Source organism: Andrena cerasifolii, chromosome 4, assembly GCF_050908995.1.
Source record: "Andrena cerasifolii isolate SP2316 chromosome 4, iyAndCera1_principal, whole genome shotgun sequence".
Lineage (NCBI taxonomy): Eukaryota > Metazoa > Arthropoda > Insecta > Hymenoptera > Andrenidae > Andrena > Andrena cerasifolii.
The window spans coordinates 10,313,361-10,337,462 of record NC_135121.1 but is presented as its reverse complement, the minus strand read 5'-3'; the positions used below and the strand labels follow the sequence as shown (position 1 = coordinate 10,337,462).

At 48.4% G+C, this 24,102-nt stretch overlaps 1 protein-coding gene across 1 annotated transcript in view; it reads left to right on the top strand.

Annotated features, from left to right (window-relative positions):
• The window catches only part of LOC143367993 (uncharacterized), a 124,317-nt gene that overhangs the window by 38,806 nt on the left and 61,409 nt on the right, over positions 1-24,102 (top strand). The window lies entirely within an intron of this gene.

The window sequence follows — 24,102 nt, the reverse complement described above, 5'->3', positions numbered from 1 at the left end:
GGACGGAACGCGATGCGTACTCGCTGTCAAATACCACGTAGAAACGCTGTTCCCGGCTGGAAATTGATTATATTGTGGGTAGAGAACTTTCGTAGATGCGGGAGTGTTTTAAGAAAGAGGGTTGGAGCACAGAGGAGCAGCGGAACACCGGAATACATCAAGCGTGTAAGAAGGTCGATTTTGCGGTCTCCTAAGCGTTCAGCTCGTAAGCATGCGTCCGCTAAGCCTTTCTAGCCGTACTGTGTGTTGTTCACAAACTCATGAAACAAACTTCCAATGTTAATCTACTGATAGCAACAAATAAATTTCTTCTACCCTTTTTAGTTTTTTTTAAATTCATTTTCAAAGTTAGGGATAATTCCCTGCCCCACCCTTTATAAGTGCACGAGTAGAAAGTAAAGTTTGGCGGGTGAGGAGGCGCTAATCCTTTGACGGGGATGATCGAAAGGTGGCGAGATGTTAATTTATTCGTGACCAGGTGTGCCGGAGAAGCGACGAGGAGCCAGGACGCGCACGCACGCGTCGCGTTGCATAACCAATGGTCCCAGCGATCGAGCGACGATAGATCGGCTCTCCTCTCGCTGGCTGAATAATAATTCGGCTTTTTCACCGCCGGAGAATCGGCGCCGTCGACCGTTCGACGTGAGAAAGGCTCGAGCCGCGTATTTGCATATAAACGACGCCACTAACGTTACCTTCGTTCCTTCGTTACTGCCGAAAGCTAACGGTCCCCTCTTTGTTCCGTGCACGATCATTAGCAATTATTAGCAGTAATTTTCGTGAGTCGTGAGACGCTGTCGCGACCAACGGTTCCAGCCTCATCGATCCACTCCCGTGGACCATGAACACCGCTGGGTCCGCAACGCTGCCCTTCGGACTTTATTTCTGTAGGACTCGCTTCCGTGCGATCGATCCAGGGGTCGAGGCATTATGAAAGGTCGCGCGTCCGTGCGCTGTCTATATTTTTGAAAATACGAAGCTTGGATGTACGAACGATAGAGTCTCCATGAAATCTTCCGTTCATGAGCATCCAGACTTTCTCCGTCGTTAGCTGCGCCACCGAAACCACCCCCGTATTCGTTTCCTAAAGTAACAGATCCTAGATCCAACATATTTCTCGCTACCTCGACCAGCGTCGCTGTTTCGCGCCTCGCGCGATCGTTAGCGAGCTTTAACAGCCCATGCTGTCTAATTAATTGCACTGTCCACTCCATTCCACTACCGGCGAGTCCGCTTTCGCTAGCCCAGAATGATTAGCCGGAGCACAACACCGGCTCCGATACCATCCGAGCCCCTAAACTCGAGGATTAGTTTCCGCCTCCACCCCGAAACGTCACGGAACGGTAACGATTCATTAGTACGTGACACGCCGCCGAGAATTCCCGTGATAATCGTTGATCGACGCGACGCGACGCCCCGTTGGTTGAGTAACACAGCCGGTCACGAGCGTCGGCGAAATTGGCTGGGCACGTTCTCTTCGTTACACAAACGGGAGAAAGAAGGAAGTGGGTGATCCCGGAGCCAAGGGGAATCTGGAACGAGGGCCGTGTATCTCTCTTATGACTGGCGGAGCGCGGGCTGTATCGAGCCTCTTCATCTCTCGAACCAGCCGCCTGCCTGACCTTTGCGCAAACCTGGAAGTCTGGCCATAATCGACCGCGTCGCTCGCTATCCACCGCGGGGATCTTCAATAGTGGGTTAATTATTTTTAATTATTTTTTAGCCACTATCTCGGCGGGGGGGCTTTGTTGGATTATGGTAGCGGCGTGTCTAGCGTGAAAGGGCTGTGGAGAAGTTTAAGTCTAACGCTAGCGCACCCAGAGAGAGCCAAGGAGTCCTGGCACCCACCAAAGAAAAAAGGAAAAAGGAGATTAATGTAACCGCGACTGAAATAATTCAAGAGCTTCGTAAAAAGAAAGGAAGACTGGATTTTAGTCTTTAAATCAATTTTTATAATCACCTAATGAATTTTATTGAACTTGTATTAAATGAAATTGCACTCAATAGTTTGTTCTTGAAAATATTTTTATCCGGGCAACTCGGCTCCCCCTAAGATTAAATCCTGAGTGCGCCAATGAAATCTACTAATCTCACAGCTTGGTGTGGTTAGATTCTTGACCACTGCTTGGGGGGGATGATCCTAGCAATTGGGTTAGTCTGATCTTTCGTTCTTGTGGGAAGATTTTCTATTTCTTTCGTAGCTCGGAGTGCTTAGGTTCTTGGTCACTGTTTGGGGGATGATCCTCGCAATTTTGCGTGGCCTAGTGTCTCGCTCCTTTGGGAAGACGGGGAGTGGATTCAGGCAGGAGGTAGGTACACCGTGAAAGATTCTGGTGGTGTTTAGTTAGGGGTGATTTCATCTGGAACGAATTTGGAGCAATGTAATTTACGAGGGTTCCGTGTAAGTGGCTGTTAGCGGTCGGTTAAGCGGGCAGGGAAAGAGGAAGACAGATCTCTCTGTGCGCCGTTCAAATCTGACACGAACGAGCCGCGTATGATATCCTTTATGGCTCGCCTTGAATCCGCCGTCTATCTTAATTCGCAATCTTAATACGTCATGCCATCATGATCGTACGACGCGTCAGCGTCACGTGTCGCTGGCAGATTACCTCGTCTCCTTCTACCTGCTCGATGCCCAAGTGTTTGTCACGTAATGTATCTCGCGGGGCACGCATCGGTGTTCCCATTATCACTGTCCCATTTGCCGCTCACAATAGCGACTTTTCATCGTCTGTCACTTGCTCGAATCGCGATGGAAGTTGCGTCTCCTCGGGTGCAGCGATACTTCTTTCACGTGGGAAACAGAAGCTTCGCTACTGGCGCGCTGAATTAAACATCTAAGTAGGCTTCTATTGTCGACTCGCGGCAAGTGCGATCTAGGCCACAAAGCCAGCCCCTCGTGAACTCACGTAACCTTCCTCAACTATCCCTAAAAATTCCGCTGAATCGCTCACAAACAGCTAATAAGTAGGCAGCACTTCGACTCCACCTTAAGGGGTTAACCTAGTCAGGACGCCGAAAAGAGGAGAATTTTTCTTTAAAAAGCAGAAGCATATATCTTCGCAGAACTTTTTGCATCTGAAAGAGCAATATTTAAACAACATTTAGTAATTTTTTTGTAGAAAAATATTTACTTTACAATAAAAACGCAACGACATTCAAGAAGCCTTTTCAAAAACGGCGAGCAAGATGTCTCAAAAACTGCTGCACCAATCTTTCTGAATTTTTGTGGGCATATTTTTCATACAAAAATCTACTGAATGACAGAAGGATTTTTTTTCAATGTAGAGATTCGGTTATATCAACGAAAAATGGCTTCATGGTTATCACTAATGGCCGTTTTTCGTTGATAAAATCGGAACTATATGATGGCAAAAAAATCCCTCCGTCATTCAGTAGATTTTTATATAAAAAATAAGCCCACAAAATTTCAGAAAGATTGGCGCAGTAGTTTTTTAGATATCTTGCTCACCGTTTTTAAAAAGGCTTTTGAATCTCGTTGTATTTTTATTATAAACGTAAATGTTTTTCTACAAAAAAATTACCAAATGTTCTTTAAACATTGCTCTTTTAGATGCAGAAAGTTCTGTAAGAATACATGCTTCCGCTTTTTCTGAAAAAAATCACAAACATTCGCCTCTTTTCGGCCTCCTGACCAGGTATAATCCCCTTAAATCCCAAGGAAATAAGACTGCAACTAACCATTCGTCGATTACTCCAACGTCCAGCTGCCAGCCGGTATAAAGTGTCTTAAAATGTGCAAATACTTATCCGCGTGCGGCAGTTCCCCCTGTTTAATGAGCAACACAACGTACCTACACAATTTACAGCTGCCTCCATTTTCTGGCGCCCTGCACGCAACTTGCTCCCCATTTTTGCCGTTCACCACCATCACGCTTCAGCTGTGGTCTCTTGAAACACCCCCGCGAGCTTCGCCGGCGAAGACAGCGGCGTGCCTCGCTTTCGTCGCGGGGCGGCGTACCGAGAGAGCGCCTCGCGTGCGGCACTTAAATATTTCGTCACTTTCGCGGCGCGCTCGATAAACGGGAAAGGGGTGTCGCGGCCTCGCCAGCGTCGTTCATCATTGTCAAATAAAAAGGAAACAGCGGGGGAAAATGGGTGGGCGGGCAGCGAGGCCTGGCGTAACGCGTAATCTCTCTCTCTCCCTTTCTCTCGTTTTTCTCTGTCGGTCGCCCTCGATCTCTCCCGTTTCCCGTTTCCCTGCCGAGCAGTGTCAAGTTCATCGTTCAACGCTCGTCCTACGTGTGCTAACGCACTCTCGGCTCGCTTCCTCTTCGGCCATAATTATGCCTCTTGCGCAAAAGCTTGTACGACGAGCGCCGTGTCTTCGCGCAGCTGCTCGGCAAGACCTTCTTAGCGGTCTCGATCGACAGCTCGAGGCCGTTTGCCCCGTGCACTTCCTCTGTCAGCTTCGATTCCGAGCGGGCTGTCCCTTCCAGTTACCGCGGAGCTCTGCACGTGCGATGGATCATTGGTTTCTTTGATTTTAGTGGTCCCTTTATTGCCATTCCTATCGAGCGTTCATATTGGGAATACCCTGAATCCCAGCCGTGGGGAATTTACGGCGCGTCTGATCAGTGACGAGGAGCATCTACTTGCGAGATCGTAAGTGCGTTCATGGGACTTCTTCCTTCTCCTTTTGTTTCCTTGATAAGACACTGGATGAATCCTACCGAGGAATGTGATGTTGGCTCTTCGTTAATAATAAGGAAGCTTATTGTTGATTGTTAGCGAAGTGGTGGACCGTTTACGTCGCACGATTCCATCGCAAGTTTTCAGAATTGGACGCACAAGGAAATTTATTGTTAGCGAAGTGATCGACCGTTTACGTCACGCGATTCCAGTTGCCAAAATCGAGAAATCAGGTCGATGGTGGCCGCGATCCATTTCGTTGACCCATCGATCGGAATTTTCGATCGCTGGGACGTTTTTGCGGCTGGAATTTGCATACTTGGGTTTCCGGCGAGACTGGAATTTACTCGTATTCACAGACCAGCCTGGGTTCCTGGATTTTTTTCGACGCTAGCTCGACGGGAATGGTAATGAACTTTTCTGGAGAACGAGGACATATCTGATGCATATAATTTTCAGCCGATTTCGTCGATGCGTGATTCACTTTCACGCGTAAGAATTCAACCTCGAAGCAGATACTTCCTCGAATAAATAGCGATTCCTATCATATCCAAGGAATCTCCCAAATGTCTCGATTCTAATCTACAGTAGCGGACAGAAAAGTTACCACTTCTTCGAACCACCCTACTTCTATTACTTTTCAATATCAACTCAAAACTGCAGTGTGTGTCTAATATACATATTCTGAAAGAGGATTAGAAGCTGCATTAAACCCAGTTACAGTTGAACTTGTTTAACTAACAAACAAAAACTCCACGTAACATTAAAAAAAGACAACACACTTTTAAAGCCAACGAACAGTTACCACTTTTGAACATTAATAAAAAAAATCTAATACCTTGTCGGGGCACCTTTTGCTTTTAGAGCACCCTAAAAAGTTACTAAATATGTTAACGTCTTTGTAACTTTTATTTGCCAGTTAAATAAATTCAACTTCAATCGGGTTTACACAGCTTTAAATTCTCCATCAGAATATGCATATTAAACACACCACAGTCTGTATGCTAAAAAGTAAAAAGATAAAACAAATTGAAAAAGTCGTAACTTCTTTTACCGCCAGTGTACGTGAACGGCAATCGAAGAAACCCGAGGAAGAGGCGAAAGATTCTCCTAGTTGAGGACAAACTTGATAGTGGCCAGACGGGGGTGAACGACCCGTGCAACATCGAGCGGCTTAATATTTCTATAGAGGCTGCGACGCATAAATTACGGCGAGGAGCCACGCTGCACGGGCCCCGAGGAAGGAACAGGAAGTGCCTCGGCACCGACACACGATTTGACAAACTATTATCGATACGTGACGAGAAAGTCGAGCCTTTGTTGCGTTGCACACGCGTGGGATTGCCATTCGCCGCACGAAGAGGGTCGCTCGATTTTCGTGCTGTTGCACCGCGAAACGAATCGTTTCACCGCGGTTCCTCGACCGCTCTGCTCCCCCGCGAGCCTTTAAAACGCGAACGTGCACGAAATCCGTGGATCCACTTGCGTCCTTCCCACCCGAAACGTCGCTTCGCGTGTTTCTACCCTGGGAAAAAGGGCTCCATAAAATGATCTCTGCGCAACCGATTTATTCTACAAACCTTTATCCACTTTTGGCCGGGAAGGACATTGACAAACGATTAGATATCGTTTACTCGCGCTCCTATGCGAATTCGTCGAGCAGCAAAGCTGGGGACTGGGACGCGGGAACAGGGACAGTTGTCCGATCACTTTGAATAAGTAGAAGCACGCGTAACAGGAAGACACGCGGCGAGTGTCACTCGTCATACCATACAAATGATCCCTGTCGGGGCATGTAAATTAAAAAACGAACGGTGCTCGGTGTCGCAAGCGGCCGCTGGGCGAGCGCCATTGTCTACGGCTGACAAAAGGAGCGCTGTGCTTTTTTCCCCATCCGCTGTGTTCCCGGGAGAATGCACATTTGCGCGGGGGGATAAGGAAGCCCGTGGCAGGGAATGACAGACGTTATTGATACGTGACGAGAAAGCGGGGACCCCTCCTTTGCCGGTGGTGTGGGTTTGGCATTCGTCGCGTGGTGCCGCAAATGGGAAAGAGCGAGCCGGGATGAGCCAGGACGTCGGTATGCAAACTGATTCAACCGTGGCTTTTTTAGCTTCGAGCTGTCTCCGTTCCCTGACACGTAGCTGGACGTGCCCTCCTAGCAGAATGCCTCGCGATTGATGAAACAGCCGCGGAGCTGACGCGATTGAAGCTCAAGGGGGCGGGCTGTTGGGATACCCGGTAGAGTGAGCAGTAACTCAATAGAGCAAATACAATAAGATCACTTTATTGATACTCTGGAGTCAATAGTGTTAAATGATAATCGTAAGAAATAATAGAGAACTAGAGAAGAAGTCTACTGCGTCTGGAGAAGAACTGACTGGGACAACCACGGTCCTCGGGGCTTGACATACCCCGAAGAAGGCCCAGCGGTGCATAGGGCCTTAAATGTACAGCTCGTATCGCTGTTCCACCGTATACGCCAACACGGACCACTGTATCGCTCCGAAATGTAAGGGTGTTTTCGGGAATTTATTTCAACCAAGCAACGCAAGTAAATCAATGTATTGCTTAGTACAGTTAATAATGTACATATCGAAGGGTGAGAAAAAATTTTTCTTATTCAAATTCATAAATCCGTTTCCTGTATACTCTTTGCCAAAATGTGCGCTGCGGCAAAATCGTGCTTGTCGCGTTGACAGTGACCAGGCCATATGGTTAATCTGAATTCAAAAAGACAAAAATATTTAGAAACTAGCAGCCTGCGGCTATTACGTGACGATAAAAAAAAGTTAAAATCGCAAAAAGTTACAAAATGGCGGACCACTGAAGAAACAAATCATGTTTTCGGGGTACAAAATTGGGGAAATGTTGATAGAAACAATATAAGCAGGTCGTTAATTGAAAAACACTGATCGTCGCGTGATAGCGACGGGTTTTTCGTACAATAAATGCCCTGGCTCATGTCGATTGGACACTGCGTTCCACATTACAGCGTACTCGTATCGCGCAGGGATAAACTGTTGATTGGTAGTAAACCGGCAGGGAAAGTGCTACGACCAATCGCGTGTGTCAGATCCGTAGGAGCTGCGCAGATCGGTCGCAAATCAGTAGAAGCATTGGTACGCTCTCACATGGAACGCAGTGTAGTTTTCACCGTAGACTGTCAACACAGTTGAAAAATGTCATTCTGAGGAAAACGCGTTCAAAGTTCCGCGCGGCTCAGTCGCGCGCTTGGCACCGCTTCACGGAAAACACTATATCTCCGTCGATTTTGCGAATTTCTTCATAAAATTTGGAGGGAGCATTCTTGAAACGCACGTCTTTCGGAAAATGTGAAGAAGAAAAATCGACTTCTCGGATATTTTGCAGTGGTCTGCCCTCTTAATCGAGCTGCGACTGATTGCGAGCGACTCCGAACACCTTGCGAAGAATTTCGATCGGAGCTACCGAGCCCCTCTGCAGCCGCGAGAAAGGAAGCATTCCCCTTGGTCGTTTTCCCGCAGAGAAAGCTTTAATCAGCGAAATAGGAGCGATTAAGATCTGCCGGACGAAGTTTACGACGGTTTTCCTCGGCTTTTCGAGCCCCGAAGAGGAGAAATTCCGCCAGAGTCACCGACTTGCCGCGCGCGCGTTCGTGACCACGGCTCGTAAGTATCCGCGACGAAACGTCTGGGTACTTCATCCCGGGCGATTTAAGGGGCTGGCTTGGATTGCCGCGGCTCTCTGGAAATAACCGCGGAGTTTCTGCCGAGCACGCGAGACCGTACGAACTTTCGGCAATCGCGGAAGAATCTTTATCATTCCTCGGGCGCACGCCACCCAACTCTCCCCCGCCTTTTCTTTCCACCGAGGATTCCGAGCGTGGCTGGAATTTCTGCCGAAAAGTAAAACGGGCCAACTTCGTCCACGAAAAAACGGCGCCCATCTTCTCGCGGACGTTCGAGGCGAACGAATTCTGCATCCGCGATTTAAGAAACCTGGCATCGCCTCGGGGCTGTTCAAGACAGCAAAAGGAGCGAATGAAAATCGAAAAGTTCACTCTCGATCTCGCGAAGGGGAGGCGCGTTCTCCTCGATCGCCTGTTTTAATAAACCCGTTAACGAGATCGCCGTGCAAACCGCGGCCCGGCGCAATTAGCTGGAATCGCGTTGGATAACCTCTTTAGCCGCGATGCATGTTAGAAAGTACGCCGGGTGATTTAGAGAAATTGTGACGGAGAACACCGGTATACGTCGATGCACGCAGAGGCTGACCGAGAAATACGCTTCACTGCCTTCCTTCGCGGCCGTGACGTGCCTAGAGAATTGCCGTTTCGTTATGCCTGCTGGAATAAAACGGCACGATATTTGGAACGAGGAAAGAGAACGTTTCCAAGGAGATAACGCGTGGTAGGTGGTTAGTATCGAATACAATTGGCCGTTTAAGAAAAAACCGCGGCTCTCGAGCTGCGTTTAGTTTACTGGCCCATTTCCCCCACTTTTGCGTAACGAACGAGCGCAATTCCGTTATCTTGCGCCATTTGCCGGTCGCGCACGAACTTTCAAACCGTTTATCGCGGCTCGTTTTCGTTTTATCGTCGAGCTAGCGCGGCCAGGCTGTCTTTGTGCGCCGCGGCGCGCCTCGATAACCAAACTATTTCCAGCGGCAATCGCGGCTTCAACGGGCCCCCGGCTTGTCGCTAACGGCTGTCTCGCGGTGCTTCCAGCAGCCGTCCGAGCGGACGGCGGCTGGATTCGATCGGCAAGTGACGAAACCGCGTCCAATTGAATCGCGGTTACCAGGTGTGTTTAGCCAGAAAGCTTCGGACTCTGCGCGTTCGTCGCGTGTCTGCGGGAGGATCGGGACTCTGAAGAACTGCAGATACTTTTGGATTTCACGCCTGGGTGGAAGAAGGGGTGGGAACAGAGGTAAGGGTGCAGGAGAGTCGAGTGTAATCTGTAGCTTCGGCTAATTGAATGTCGGGGCGCTATCTTTCGACCTAGTTTCGAGGATTTATTCGGGACAGTGCATTTCCATAATCCTCACTTAGGGAATTGGGTGGCTGAGAACGTTGGCTTCCACCAGTGTCTGTTATTCGAGGCTTTTGAGGGCGAATTGTACTCGTTAGGGAGGACGCGTCGACAGAGTGATATAGTATCGCGAAGCTGCTTGAAATTCCTGACGAAGTCAGCAGGCGATCTTGTTAGAAGTTCAAGTCAGCGGAGTAACTATCCAGAGGCCGTGTATCCGATCGCTGAAGGAACAAAGGCAGGGGTAAACGACACAATCAGGTCACTAAATTCCTCGAAATAAAAGGAGAACCCCGTTGTTCCCCAGTTAAGCCGCTGAAAGATTCGAAACACCCGTCGACGCATCGCAAGCTCGATTAACCCGGGACTATCGATGGAAATCGATCTCGCCCGGCACTCCCCTAATTAATCCGAAACCCGTGGAAGCCGCGACTCGATTAAAATTCTCCCGTTTAATTACGCGGAGCGGTCGGATGGCGCGCGCCACTTAAATGCGGGTTCTTTGCTCCGATGACAACAGGGTGCGGCCGGAGGGTGCGCCCGACACCCTGACGCGACCGAGAGGGGGGGAAAAAAAGCCAGAAGAAGACGAGGAGGAAAGAATCGAGGGTTGGGCTGCCGCTGTTGCGCATTGGGAAATCGAATCGCGGAGGACAGCTACCAGATGGATAGAACAAAGGAGAAAATGTGTCTGGAATGACAGAGGCTGTTGCAACCGCCGCCGGGGCCATTGTGTTTGCTTAACGCTGGCGCTTGAGTGTGATTTCAATTATCGATCGGCGATCGGTTACTTCGGAGATGGAACGAAGCCGACTTGACGCCGTGACGCGAAGAATGTGCTTCCGGGGAGATCGCGGAGGAAGGAACGACTTTGGTCGGAGAGACTGGAAGGAGTAGCAGTCTGTTGGAGTTTTTTAAATGGTAGGGGAGAGCACAGCTAGTTGATGCGGACGAATTATCTCGACACCGTATATGTAAAGAAAGTACAGGGTACTCCGTTTTAAATTAGCCCGCGCACTCACGGCGCGTTGGCTGAGCAGGTTAGAAAGACTAAGGAGCAAACACCAGTGCAAGGACAAAGCTCCACGAATTAAAAGACAACAGGAAATAGAGATTGTAATTGGGGAATAATTGACACTTAATGTCGTTCCTCTTTTACAGGTACGCGTTGTAAATAGTTGTAAATAAGAACATAAACAATGAATTAAAAAAACTCTTTTACAGAGAGAGAAACTCAGTTTTGTGATTATTCCGGCCCAATAACATTATATATATATGTAGCTCCATTTCAGCGAGATATGTGGAGATTGTCGTTCAATTCTTTCCTACGATCCAGCGTACGTGTGTGTACATTGGCGTTAACAATCGTTTTGTTTTTAACCGTTTTCGTTTATATAGAGAAAAAGTAAATAGTTTTGATACATCCAAATTGATCGTCGAAATAATATTTTTTCATTCATTTTGTATGCATTTTCTCAAGTTTTCGCTTACAATATATTAAAGAGGAAGGACCAAAGTATATTTTGGCATATTTGTTATTAAGTAATTAATGCAAACAAAATTAAAAAAAAAATTGAAAACTGAAGAACGTATCAACTAGCCCCGGTCTCCCCTATTCCAGCTAACAGAGTGCCGTTTTTATCCCGTGTCCTCTGCTTCGGAGGGTCGGCTGTGCGATAATCCTGTCGAGTCTCCTTCACGGAGGTAGATTAATTATCCGGCAGGAGCAGCGTTAATGACGCTTTCCCTCGTTTCTCACCCTCCGGGCGATCTTGGCGATCGAGAGCTTTATAATTGCGTCTTGACACTGTTTTCGAAGGAAACAGCCGGTTCTGCACCGGCTCGCCTTGCCGTTCCAGGACGTTCGTTTATTTATTTCGAGAAGAGGTCGCCGGGAAAGCTATTTATAATACTGTTTAACCCTTACCTGGTGAAGTAAGCGACCCCGATAACTCGACCGTATTTTCTGCTCCCTTGACCTATTGACTGTGTATCGATTCTCGAACGAGAAGAAAAAATAAAAGCGGTGCTTAGTATTCATCGACGCGAACTGGTTGGAATTTCAACGAGAGGATTATTTTCGCGCCGCGGCAAATTTTTTTCCGTAGTTAAACTTTGCATCTAGTTACCCTTTAAAGTTGGTAATGTTTAAGTGCCGAAATAAACAACAGAGAATAAAATGAACGTGGGAGGACTGGTCCTTGCGACACGAATCGCAAAGTCTCGTTTGCAATTGAGATGATTTTAGAAACTCGTTCGTCCGAGCCAGCCACGGGGAAGTTCCCCTTTTAATTCCCGGCATACCTTTGGTGAAAAAGCGCGCCAGGGCCGGGGGATGGGGCAGGCTTTGTTTAGTACGTCACTGGGTCACCGGTTCGGCAGGTTCGAGAGCAGTCGGGACGAAATTTTACGTGGAAGCAGGCCACGTTCGACGCGCCAGGAATTTGCCGTGAAATTCCACCGCGTACCGCTGCACCGTGCACCGAAACGAAATTGTTTAAGAACCGATGCTCGGGCCAGGCTGGGAAAAAAGGATGGAAATGCAGCGAACGTTTGGGATTCCCCGTGCGCTGCACCTCGATGAATGCGCGGTTATCGTCATTGTCGGGATGCTGCTGATTAACATCCGTGTACGCCGGGGTAATAGAATCGAGATTATTTTACGCGAAAGAGGGAGAGGAGTGTTGAACTGTATTTTATTAGTCGTGTGTTTCGTACGCCTCTGTTTTGGTCCACTTAAAGTTTTATATTTCTACATAAGGTGAATGTCCCAATTTCTGCTCATGTCCCCATTTCTGCTAATTTCGTATTTTTCTTATTATTATATGCCTTACGTTTGTACTATAGTTGCAGCAAAATAATTCTAAATTATTTAAACACTTACGCGAGTAAGTAATACATACATCGCTATTTTTCATGAGCAGAAATACGGACATTTAGAGCATTATATATTTAATTACAAATTACTAATAGTTAAACATCTTGAAATATCTTTCTTAAATAGTTTCTGAATTGGTTGATTTATTGTTAAAGAATTAATCAATTACTCTGCAAATTTTGATCACAAACAAATTTTTCGCACCTTATTTATGACGAGTTACCTCTTAAATGAGCAGAAATTGGGACATTCACCTTATGGGTACTTCGGAAGTAATAGCATTTCAAGGACTGTGCTCCGGAAGTACTGAACTTCTCAAGTATTGAACTTATCAGGTACTGAAATTCTCAAGTACTGTAATCCCCAAAAACTGTGCTCCTTAAGTACTGTTCCCCCCAAGTATTGGACTCCTCAAGTACTGTGCTCCAGAAGTGCCTGAACTCCTCAAGTACTGAACTTCGCGAGTACTTTATTCCCCAAGTACTGAACTCCTCAAGTACAATCCACCCCAAGTACTCAATTCCCCAAACACTGTAATCCGTATCTACTGTACTCCCCAAAGACTGTGCTCCTTAAGTACTGTTCCACCCAAGTATTGGACTCCTCAAGTACAGTGCTCCCGAAGTGCCTGAACTCCTCAAGTACTGAACTTCGCGAATACTTTATTCCCCAAGTACTGAACTCCTCAAGTACAATCCACCCCAAGTACTCAACTCCTCAAACACTGTAATCCGCATCTACTGAACTCCTCAAGTACTGAACTCCTCAAGTATTCTACTCTTCAAGCGCTCTACTCCTCAAGTATTGTGTTCCTGAAATGCTGCCCTCCGCGAATAGCCGCACCCTCCAGTTTCTGCAATTCTCGCAATTCTACATCTCTGAAAGTGCTGTAAGGCGCCAAAGACACCCGCGAGACTCATTTCCACCATGGCGGACCGATCCAAAAGTGTGTAACAGGCACTCACCATAATTTCCAAGAGTCGCGCACTGCTCGAGCACGCGACAATTAAGCCATTAAAGACGCCCTCGTCGATTGGAGCCGCTTGCGCAAATGGCGCGTTCGCGCGCGATGACGCACAGCCCCGTGGTCGTTTCAGTCGCGTTTCAAGCGTAATTTCAACGGCTTCCATTAAGCAACCCGATGATTGTCAGCCGATTGGTTACAAGGATCTCTTAATTGCCGCGATTTTTTATGCCCGTCGACCCGCAGCCGATGAAATACCTCCGCATTGTAAGGAGCAGAGTAGTTGACTGATTCGATTGCCTCGGAGAGATTTGGCTCGACACTGCCCCCGCCGTTAACGAGAATAAGATTCATTTCTCTATCCTCGAAACACGAATAAACAAACCTCAGAATAAAAATTAAACAACGAAGGGAGAAAAGAAATTCCACCTTCTCGAACCGAATTTCCCCAGAAAATTAAACTGGATGAGGAAAGAGGTAACGGTTCCCGCCACTCTATCGTACCAAATCTGACGCGCACGATCCACGTCGTAAACCTCCCACCTCCTAAGTCCCTCGTAAAACTGCCGAGGGAACGTCAGGGAAATTGTGAAAGTGGCCACGGAACGAAACAGGAATCCGACAAACTCGTTCCCTATCCAGGTGAAGGAGACTCGTATTATCAATTCTCGCTGCAAGAAAGTGCGATGCACGTGATGTTAGCCTCGAGGTCATTTTCTTCTCCACCGACAAGCTGACATCGAAGGAGCTCCGGTTTCAAATGACGCAACTGAACAAACGCCACAACCCTCGGGCGCAGAGAGATCCTTTTCAGCAGCAAAGCAGCTGGCGGATCATCGCTCTCCGGGCACTCGAGCATCCGCTGCGATGATAATTCAAGAAGGCTCCGCCGATAACGCACGGGACGGCCGGAATCCGCGAAACTGCGGCTAAATCGGAGAAGAGCGGCTCGGTTGCGCGATACTCGCCCCGCGATCGTCGCGGATAGCCGTAGCGGTGGAATATTGGCCAACTATCGCGTTGCATTAGCATATCTCCGCGGCAATAAAGGTCTGAACCGTATTCAGCCGCGTAAACCGGCCGATAAATTAAACGGGTTAATCGAGCGCCGTTGCAATAAACGCGCGTAATCGGCGATGCTGCGTGCCGATTCACCGCGTCCAGCATCCGGAGGAAGCGCCCGAGAAAATTCGTCGACCGGTTCCCGGATCGTCCAGAGGCGAGCCTCGAGCGTTTCATTATTTACTGGGGTACTTGTTATACTTGTTATACTTGTTATCGCGCGAGGCTCGCATCGACGACAACGATTACTTTATTACAACCGTTAATGGCGGGCTCGAAAGTGGGATTAATCCCCCCCTGTCTCCCTTACACTATCGCACTGTTTCTGCTTCGTCAATCTTTTCCATCGTCGTTCGCCCTTTCGCTCGCGTAGAGATCCATCGAAATGAGAATAGTGAGTATGGGATTCTGGATACAGTGGTGTCAACTTGGAATGAACCGCAGCGGAGGGTTTGAATTGGTCGGAGGTGCACCAAGCTTCCCTTTCTGTAATTCTCGTGGAGCGGTCGTGTGTCGAGGCGAGGACGTGATCCTTCTCCTCAGAAGAAGGGCCCTTATTCCGCGCGCGGAGATCCGCTCGGCGAGGACGAGCATTCCGGCGAACGCGACCGCTTTTTCGGCCGCTCCTCCGCGGAAAGTTAATTTCGTTTATTAGGAGAGAGAGAAGGAGGGAGAGGGGAGGAGTGTGGCGAAGGGCGCCTACGTCTCTCTGGAACCAGTTCCTTCGTACGTGTTTCGGCGAAATTTTATTTCGGGCGCGTTCCACTGAACGATTATCCTTACCGAGAAAATATGGAGGTAAGGGGAGCATGCAGAAAAACCGGCGCCCTCTTGCGTTTCTCTTGCTTTCGCGGGGAACGTCGCGAACGCTTGGCGCGGAATTCGCGAGGCGATTCGGTGCGGGAATCGAACTCGGGTGTCTTGTCGGTAGATATTAAAATTCAGACGAACCTGGATGAAATGCGAACCCAACCCAGTGGAATAAATCTGACTGCGTTTCTAATATGTATATGTATATGTTTCTGTATTTTAGATTGCAAGGGAGTTATTGTAAATTCTTAATACGAGGACATTTAACATTTTTTATTAAAATATTTATTTGTATTTATCATTACCTTTATGTACGTGCAGCTCATTTTGATTTCACATTTTTTTTTATTTTATAATTATTATTATCTTCTATTTTTTGTGATTTATTTGATTTCATGTACTTGGCGTAATTTTTTTACTTTTCTGATATTTAATTACAAATTACTAGTTGTTAAACATTTTGAAATATCTTTCTTAAATAGTTTTCGACTGGTTGATTTATTGTGAAAGAATTAATCAATTAGTCTGCAAATTTTTATCACAAACAAATTTTTTACACCTTCTTTCTGACGAGTAACCTCTTAAATGAGCAGAAATTGGAATATTCGCCTTACAGTAACAATTTCAGAGCTCTCGCTTTGCCATGGAACTAAAAATGTATCCACCCTTCATATTTTTTAACCGCACCTCCACTTCACGGAGACTTTATGTCACACCCCTTAATCTCCACCAAGGAGCACGCTGGAAAAAATCGCGATTCATCGTGAGGAGAATGCTTGAAAATGGTCCCCGGTTAGGGTCTAAAGGCGCAAAGCGTGGGCGCGAAGAAGAAGCAAGCGGCGCACTTAGCAGACAGACACAGTGGATGGGCCGCGCAGGGATGGAGTCGGAGGTGGCGCAATTACCAGGCCGCTATCAGCGGTTACGTCGCGCGCGACGCAGCCGCCTCGTAAACAGGGAGGATAGTTTCGCGGATAGTCGGCCGATTTCGTGGGCAGATAACCCCCGCGAGAGCGGCCGCGGCCGTAATCTTTACAGCCGGGGAAAGGAAACGTCATAACTCGTGGCGGAGCAGCCACCGTTCGCCAAGTTACGGCCGCGCCTCGCGCGAATAACGCGCTAATTGAATGAACGCTGAAACAACCCGGCTAATCTGGCCGGCTGGATCTTCGATAGCCAGCTGCTTTTAGAAACGGAAGTTCGTATCTACCCTGGCGAGGGACTCTGGCCTGGCTGCGGACTCTCCCCCTCCGAGTTTATGGGGTCGTTAATGCGATACGCTGGGCCAGATTCATGGGGGATGCTCGGCGGAGATTAGCCTCCCGGCTCAAGTGGCTTCTGCAGTTTGAGGGCTCTGGGAAGTTGATGTCGTGGACAGTTTCGCGGCGGGAATTGCGGAGGGTGGAGATGAAGAATCAGTTTGCGGGGAGGGATCGGCCATTTGGGGTAGTGAACTCGAGGGGTTATTTATCCAATTATTATAATAGAGAACTGTAGGATTTGTCAGGAAGCTAGTACTACTTGGAGGCTTTCGAAAGGATTTCCATGGCAACCCTCGAGATCTTCGAGTCCCTGGAATTCCACGACAGCGCAGCAGAGGTTAGGTGTTGAGGAACGAGTGGATCCTAACTGGAAACGATTAACAATCTAATTCAATTCCCGAGTCGTTAGATACGGCAGCCGGGGGGTCGTTAATATGCTTAAGTAAATACGCACGTAATAACAGATAGCATTACGAAGGAATAGATTTTCGCGGTCACGCAACTCGGCAACCGGATTGCCTGTGGCGGCGGCGGTGGCTCCGCGAATGGGACCGCGTGATTTCAGCGGACGATAGTTCACGGGACGAGCGCGTTATCAGCGTGATTAGTCCAAACGCGGAGAGCGTCGTAACTCGTGGTGGCGGCGTGGCGGTTCGCCAAACACCATCGTCGCTAAATTACGAAGTTACTGCCTGCAACACGGCCAGATCTGCCGCAATAACGCGGGCCCCTATCCCGCCACGATAATTGCGAGCTCCCCTTGCCTATGTACGTGGATATAACCCTCTTTCCCTTTGCCTTTTTATACGCCTCTATGCCTTTCCCTTTCTATCCGTAACGTCGCCGGTCCGTCTCTCCAAAGGTTATGCTCTTGCGAGACAAGTTGAGCAACGAGTCGGTTTCTCTACTGGGTGTCTTGGAACCGTCCACGTTAATTTCGATGCACAGATCTCAGAATGGTTATTCCTTTCTAATCAACGCGCGGTGAGGCCTCCTGGGCCTAGATCAAATAACCTAACGAACCACTGTATCGGAGATGCTTGTTATTAATCAAGATAAAGCGTTGTTTCGAAAAGAGATATGTCTGTGCTGCGACCTTCTGAATCTCCTGATCTTGGCTCCCTAGAGTCTTACATTTAATTTAAAATCTCGCACAGCTGGGACACCCTGTACAGCTGGTGGTCCGTGGAAATTGCGGCCGTATTGTCTTCGGATACGAAGAACAAAGCGTCACCGGATTATCCGCGGAGACGTTTATTATTGCCGTGAAATTTCATCGGCGCGCGAGATTAATTCTGCGATGGACGATAATTGACGGCACTTAGAGCTAATGGAACTGATTCCGAAACGGCTATTATAACGATCACCAGCGATCGTTGCGATGCTTCGGAATGTCAGTGTGTTTTAAAGAACATGCCTGCCCACGGGGGATACCCTCTGCTGGTGGACTATTCTTCTGGCCAGGTAATGGCAGTTTGATGTCTTAACTTTATAAGAGCTATCAGATGATTCAGGGCTATTTGGCGGTAGCGATCCTAGCTAATGGCAGCGCCGATTAGCTTTGCTGTTCTCGATTCATCGGCGCTGCTGCGGAGGTTTTTGCAAGTTTACGATATCCCGCGGTACATTAGGCACGAACGAGCCCCTGCGTCTGCAAACATCCGTTGACACCGATCGAGAGAAACGAGTTGCCACCAGTGGTCGATTAAATCGAGATCGGTGGAAAGTCTGGCACGAAAGCGTGCCAACGAGCCCGTCGAGTGTGGAGGCAAACGAGAGCGAAATGTTTGATTGCGCAGCTGTCGATTCGGTGTAATTAAAAATGATCGCGATTAGCGCGAGCCGCGGATTGAATCGGCTGGAATTCCGGGAGGGAGCCAGCCGTGATCTATTGAATTGTGAAACGATGAAAAGTATCGCGATCTCGATTCCCCGTTGGTAAAGTGCAACGACGCAGCTAAATAGACCGGAGTCTCACGCTCGCCAGTGCATCTAGGCATCGACGCTTCAAGGTTGCCACGAGGATTGGTGTCGCGCTCTTGCCGGCTGCGCAGACCTTTTAGCGATTTTGCAACGAAATCTGCGACTCTGCAACGACAGTTGTGCAACCCTCCCGGCGTATTGTACGTCACGTTGACTTAGGCACTCGAGAGAATAGTTGTCACAGCTGGCTGGCTGATGGATCAAAGTAATTGTCAGCGCGGATACATATGGGACTTTCTATGGGCAACTTAGGAATTTGTGAGACTTCTAGTTTTGGACTTAGCAGTTCTCACGATTTCGAATTTGAAGCTTTGGAATATTGAGCCCGTCGAATTCGGAGCTTTTGAGTTCTTAGCGCGTCGAATTCGGGGCTTTAGAGTTCTTAGCGCGTCGAATTCGGAGCTTTAGAGTTCCTAACGTGTTGAATTTTGAGCTATAGAATTCTTAGCGTGTGGAATGCGGAGTTTTAGAGTTCTTAGCGTCTGGAATTTGGAGCTATAGAATTCTTAGTGTGTGGAATTCGGATCTTTAGAGTTCTTAGCGTGTTGAATTTTGAGCTATAGAATTCTTAGCGCGTTGAATTCGGAGTTTTAGAGTTCTTAGCGTGTTGAATTTTGAGCTATAGAATTCTTAGCGTGTGGAATTCGGAGTTTTAGAGTTCTTAGCGTGTTAAATTTTGAGCTATAGAATTCTTAGCGTGTGGAATTCGGACCTTTAGAGTTCTTAGCGTTTAGAATTTTGAGCTATAGAATTCTTAGCGTGCGGAATTTGAAACTGTAGAATTCATAGCGTTTCGAATTCGAAGCTTTGAAGTTCTTAGGGTCACCAATTCGGAGCTTCGCGATTCCTAAGGTTTCGCTGTCAAAGCATAGAAATCCCAGTGGTACCTTATTCAGAATTCGGGACTTCTAGAATCTCCATTTCGAAACTCTGAAATTCCCAAAGTTCTCCACCCAAAACCTCCAGAACTCCATCTACCCTAACCATAACACTCTGAATGTCAAATTCTGCGGTGCCAAGCTTCTCCCCCCAATCCCTAAAAACAGCTCTCCTTCCTCGAGGCAAGCTCGCGTCTCCGGAGCCTCCCAGCTGGTGAACCCATCGTCTATCTCTCCCTGCTAGCCAGCACGAAGCTAAAGTATTACGCTCTCGATCAAAGTCACGCCTATGGGACGGTGGCTCGGTTTCAATACCGCGCGGCTCGGCCGATTTTTCCCCGATTCCCGGGCCCCTCCGTGTTCTAAGCGTTAATAGGGATCGTCGTTGATGTGTAGCGTCATTGATTATACGTTGCAATAATGCTTCACGACCAATTAAAATGCACTGTTGGATACTGATATACTGCAAATTAACCGGCGGTACGTTGCCGCTTAATCAGCATATTTATTGCTGCTAGCCAACGCCGGCCAGCAGAGGGGCGAGAGAGCGAGCGGGGAACGAAGAGAGGAATCGTAGGTTAACAGAGTCGGGATGCAGGACGGTGTGGTTCAATGTTGCAAGTAGTACCAATTTCATTCGAGATACGTTTAATCCTCCCATTCGGATGACTGGAGGTACTACGGCCGTATAATAGGAACCCTCCAGGCAGCTCGTGGCGAGTCATGTTGTCCTACTAGTTTTCGTACGTACTCCGATATAACGTATCGACCAAGGAGTTCGAGGCTTAACCTTTCCCTCCACTATATCACGGCGCACCTCGTATTTCGCTTCACGGCGTCTGCCCTCCCCTTCTGCTCGCCCATCCCGCGCCCCACGCATTTATTCCAGCTCCTCTTTTTTCGGCACCGTTCCGATCGGAGTATCATTTTCTTCGCTTTTGCCAGTGAAAGTGAATCTGCTTCCTCGGGGAAGGAAGGGGCTCCGGCGGGTACCATTAGCGTTCCGAGAAAAAGGTGCAACAGGAATTGGGCGTGATTTCTATGGGAGAACACTTTCTTGTAAACGTCGCGAGTAGGGGATCGAAATAGCTCTCCGATAAATCCCGCAGGATTCAATGAGCATTTTCATGCTGATTAACGAGGTTTTAGGACGAAGTTCCAATAACAGCTCGAGGAAGTAATTACCATCGAGTACTCGCGCCTTTGAATAGAAGCTGGCAGCAATTTTCACCCAGTCATTCGGAACAATTTCCAATAGATTCTCCAGATAACTTTGAACGGGGGAGAGAGTAGAACGAGGGAAGACCGTTCGGGCAGTAGCAACTGGAGCGGATAAAAAGAGGTCCTCTCAGACGGAGGATTTTATTGCGGACAAAGGGGCTCGATATAGTAACGCGACGTCGGCGATACCAATGGAGCGAGATACAGTCCCGCTGGAGATTGACAGCGAATAAGATTATTATTGCCCGTTTGTCCAACGTATCTTTGCATCTATCTGGCAACGATCTCCCGGTAGCGCATCGTCGACGTCGAGCCCGGCTACCGACACAGACCGTGGAGACGTATTGTCTCGTTGCTTTCATTCCAGCCCCCTCCTCGCTGACAACAATGACGCCGGATAGATATTTATGCGCTTATTATCTTATTCCGCCGCGGTCAATTAGATTTATCTCGGTCAATCTTCGGCCGTTTCCACTGACGTTTATTGCCCGCTGGTCGCCTGCGAGCGTTCCATTCCCAGCCCCGATCCCTTGCTCCATTATTGCACCATTAGACACCTACCTTCACCTCGGTGGAGATTATAGCGTCGCTGAAATTCGGATCACGGAAATTCCCATGTCTTGGCCATTTCCTCCTCCCCCGCGTAATATCCGAAACGCTTCAAACTCCTCCGCATTCTAATTCCCTTACTCCGCTACCGCAGAAGCTCACCGTAACCCCGAACCTCTGCCCAACCTCTCCGCCTACGTACTACATAAAGCTGCCCAGCAGCTCGCTTCTTATCGAAGCCACGCGTCCTCATCTCCAGCAGGGATCATCAGATAGCGCGGCGACACGGTGGAACGAGGGCACCGCGTGCTCCCCAGCGTGGCCCAGTCCTGAACCTTCTAAACCCGGCACGGTGACTTACGGTCGCCCAGGCTGCGTGCCCCGAAGAAAAGAAAAGAAAAAAGGGAACCGGGCTGTGTGTCGGTGCTCGCAGGGAACACGGCCCACACGGCCCTCTCGGTGCGCTCGCATATTTATGCCCGGTACGCGTAGAACCCGCCGGTCTCGAACGCGGACACGCTGCTCGGCCTCAATTTGTCCGAGTGTTTAAACGCGCGTTTCGCGCGTTTCTATCTCTCGCGGCGCTCTCGACGCGTCCAGAGTGCCGCGGGGAGTTTCCAGGCGGCCGTATCTATCGGCGACGATCTCGCGAACGGCGAAACGCGAACGGGGAGAACACGGGATCCCGCCGGCAGATAAAACGGAAAACGAAGAGGAGCGGGGGTGGGCAGCGGAGGAGGCCTGGGCCGATAATCGCGCACGAGGGAATTTAATGACCCGCACCCCCAGCGCGGCCGAGTGACTTCTACTTTTTGCCTGGCAGCATTCTTCGCCACCCTCTCTGCTTTCTCGTACACCGAGGCATCTTGAAAGTCGTGGCTGAGGCGACCTGGCTGCGGGCCCCGACGGGGATCATATCGTCCTTGGCGCGGCCATTTTTCATCGGCCCCGCGATAGGGCTATTTTCGGAGCGCATGCTCGGTCAGCGCAGGCTTTTAGTAGATAGCTCAGTGGTGCGACGTTTTCGAAGGTCCCTGTGAAACGTGCTCGTTAGATTCTCCGAGGAATCGTGTTTGATAAGGTAACTTGTTAAGGAGAGCATCGATGGACGCGCGTAAGGCGAAGCAGATTAGACCTGCTATTAAGCGACAAATTAATCTCACGTTGAATCCGTCACGAAGAAACCGTACTGGCGCGCCAGGTGTCCTCCGGTTGTTCTTGGAACCCAGTCGAGGGCGTTTCAGGGAATTTCCTGTGAAAAGTAGGCTGGTTCCCCGGAATCTGGAACGAGCCCGTGCATCTACGTGTCTATCTACTCGACGTGCTCGCCTCTATCTGTTCCTCCTGCACGTGTAGCCGACACCCACACGCGGCCGAGTCCCTCGAGCACGTCGATACGGTTCTCGGTTACCTAATCGCGCCGGTGCTCTCTATCGTCGACGGCATTGTCTCCCCTTTCCTTACCGCCCCGCACTCCCTCCTCCGCAGCCTGCCAGCTTCTAGCCAGGTTCAACGACGCGTGAACGCAAACTTTACTCGTTCCATTACATTTTCTACTTGGATAATCCGGCGCAGATCGAGTCTGTTGCCGACACGCGGTGTCACGTTCCTGAGGCCTGGCACTGGGGCCTAATACTGGGTTGTCGGGATGTACGCGGCGACGAAAATGTTGAATTTCGCACACTGAAAGGGTCTGGAAATTTGGCAATGATATTGGAACACTTTTTTTTCAGTGGAACAGGTAAACGGATTGTCGTACATCTTCGTGGGTCCTCGTGCAACTAGTTTTCTTTTAATCTAGTATACAGGACTCGTGATTTTCACCCGTTCCCTGGTAAACTGTAGAGAATCATCCCCATAAAAAACTGCAAAAAATATTTGTTGCTATTGGAACGGGGGTACAATTTTGAAAGCACAGAGAAGAAAGTCTATGTTTTTGTATCTTTGGAATTTTTATCATTTTTCGTGGGTAATGCAAAATTAAAGCGTGCAAAGTGTTTCCAGAGTTCGATTGTGTAACGTTCCATTAAAAAGATTCGATCAGCTGGCTTTTTCTATCCTAAGTAACTAGCATTCGCAGTGAATTAAGAGAGTTTGAAATGAAATTGAGCGTGGCAATGATTGGTCGCGATAGCTGCGCTATCGAAACTGTATCAGACAGTAATATTCAGAGGGATGACTGTTATAACGCGAGAGGAACGTGAAAACTTTGCAATCGATCGAATCGTAGGCGCGCAGCGTGCGCTGGCTCGCGAGCAGCCTCTCGACGGTTAACGATCCTCCGAGGCCGTAAATGAAGCAGAAAGTTAATTCCGACGATTGATCGTCGTTAGGCGAGCATGCACCGTTGGACAAATTAAAGCGTAACGGGCAAATGGCTCGTTAACGCCGCCTCCCTTTCTCCCCCGTTTCCCTTTCTTTGTACTCTAAGGATACGTAGGATCGAGCGCTTTCCAACGAAAACATTTGTGTTTGCTCGTTAATTTAAAGGCGAGACTGATCGAAATGACTAACGAGACCTCGTGCTACGAAGCAGCGTTTAAGGGGTTATACATAAAATAACAGAGGCGAATGTTTGTGAATTTTTTCTGAAAGAGCGGAAGCATATATTCTTACGGAACTTTTTGCGCTTAAAAGATCAACGTTTAAAGAACATTTGGTAATTTTTTCGTAGAAAAATATCTATGTTTATAATAAAGTAACAACCGACATACAAGAAGCATTTTTAAAAATTTGCTTTTGCGGTGAGCACTGCCGTTCGGAACCAGATTATTTAAAATCAAAAACCAAAAGGGATTTCGTTAGTATCTTAATGTATCTTCCGATTGAC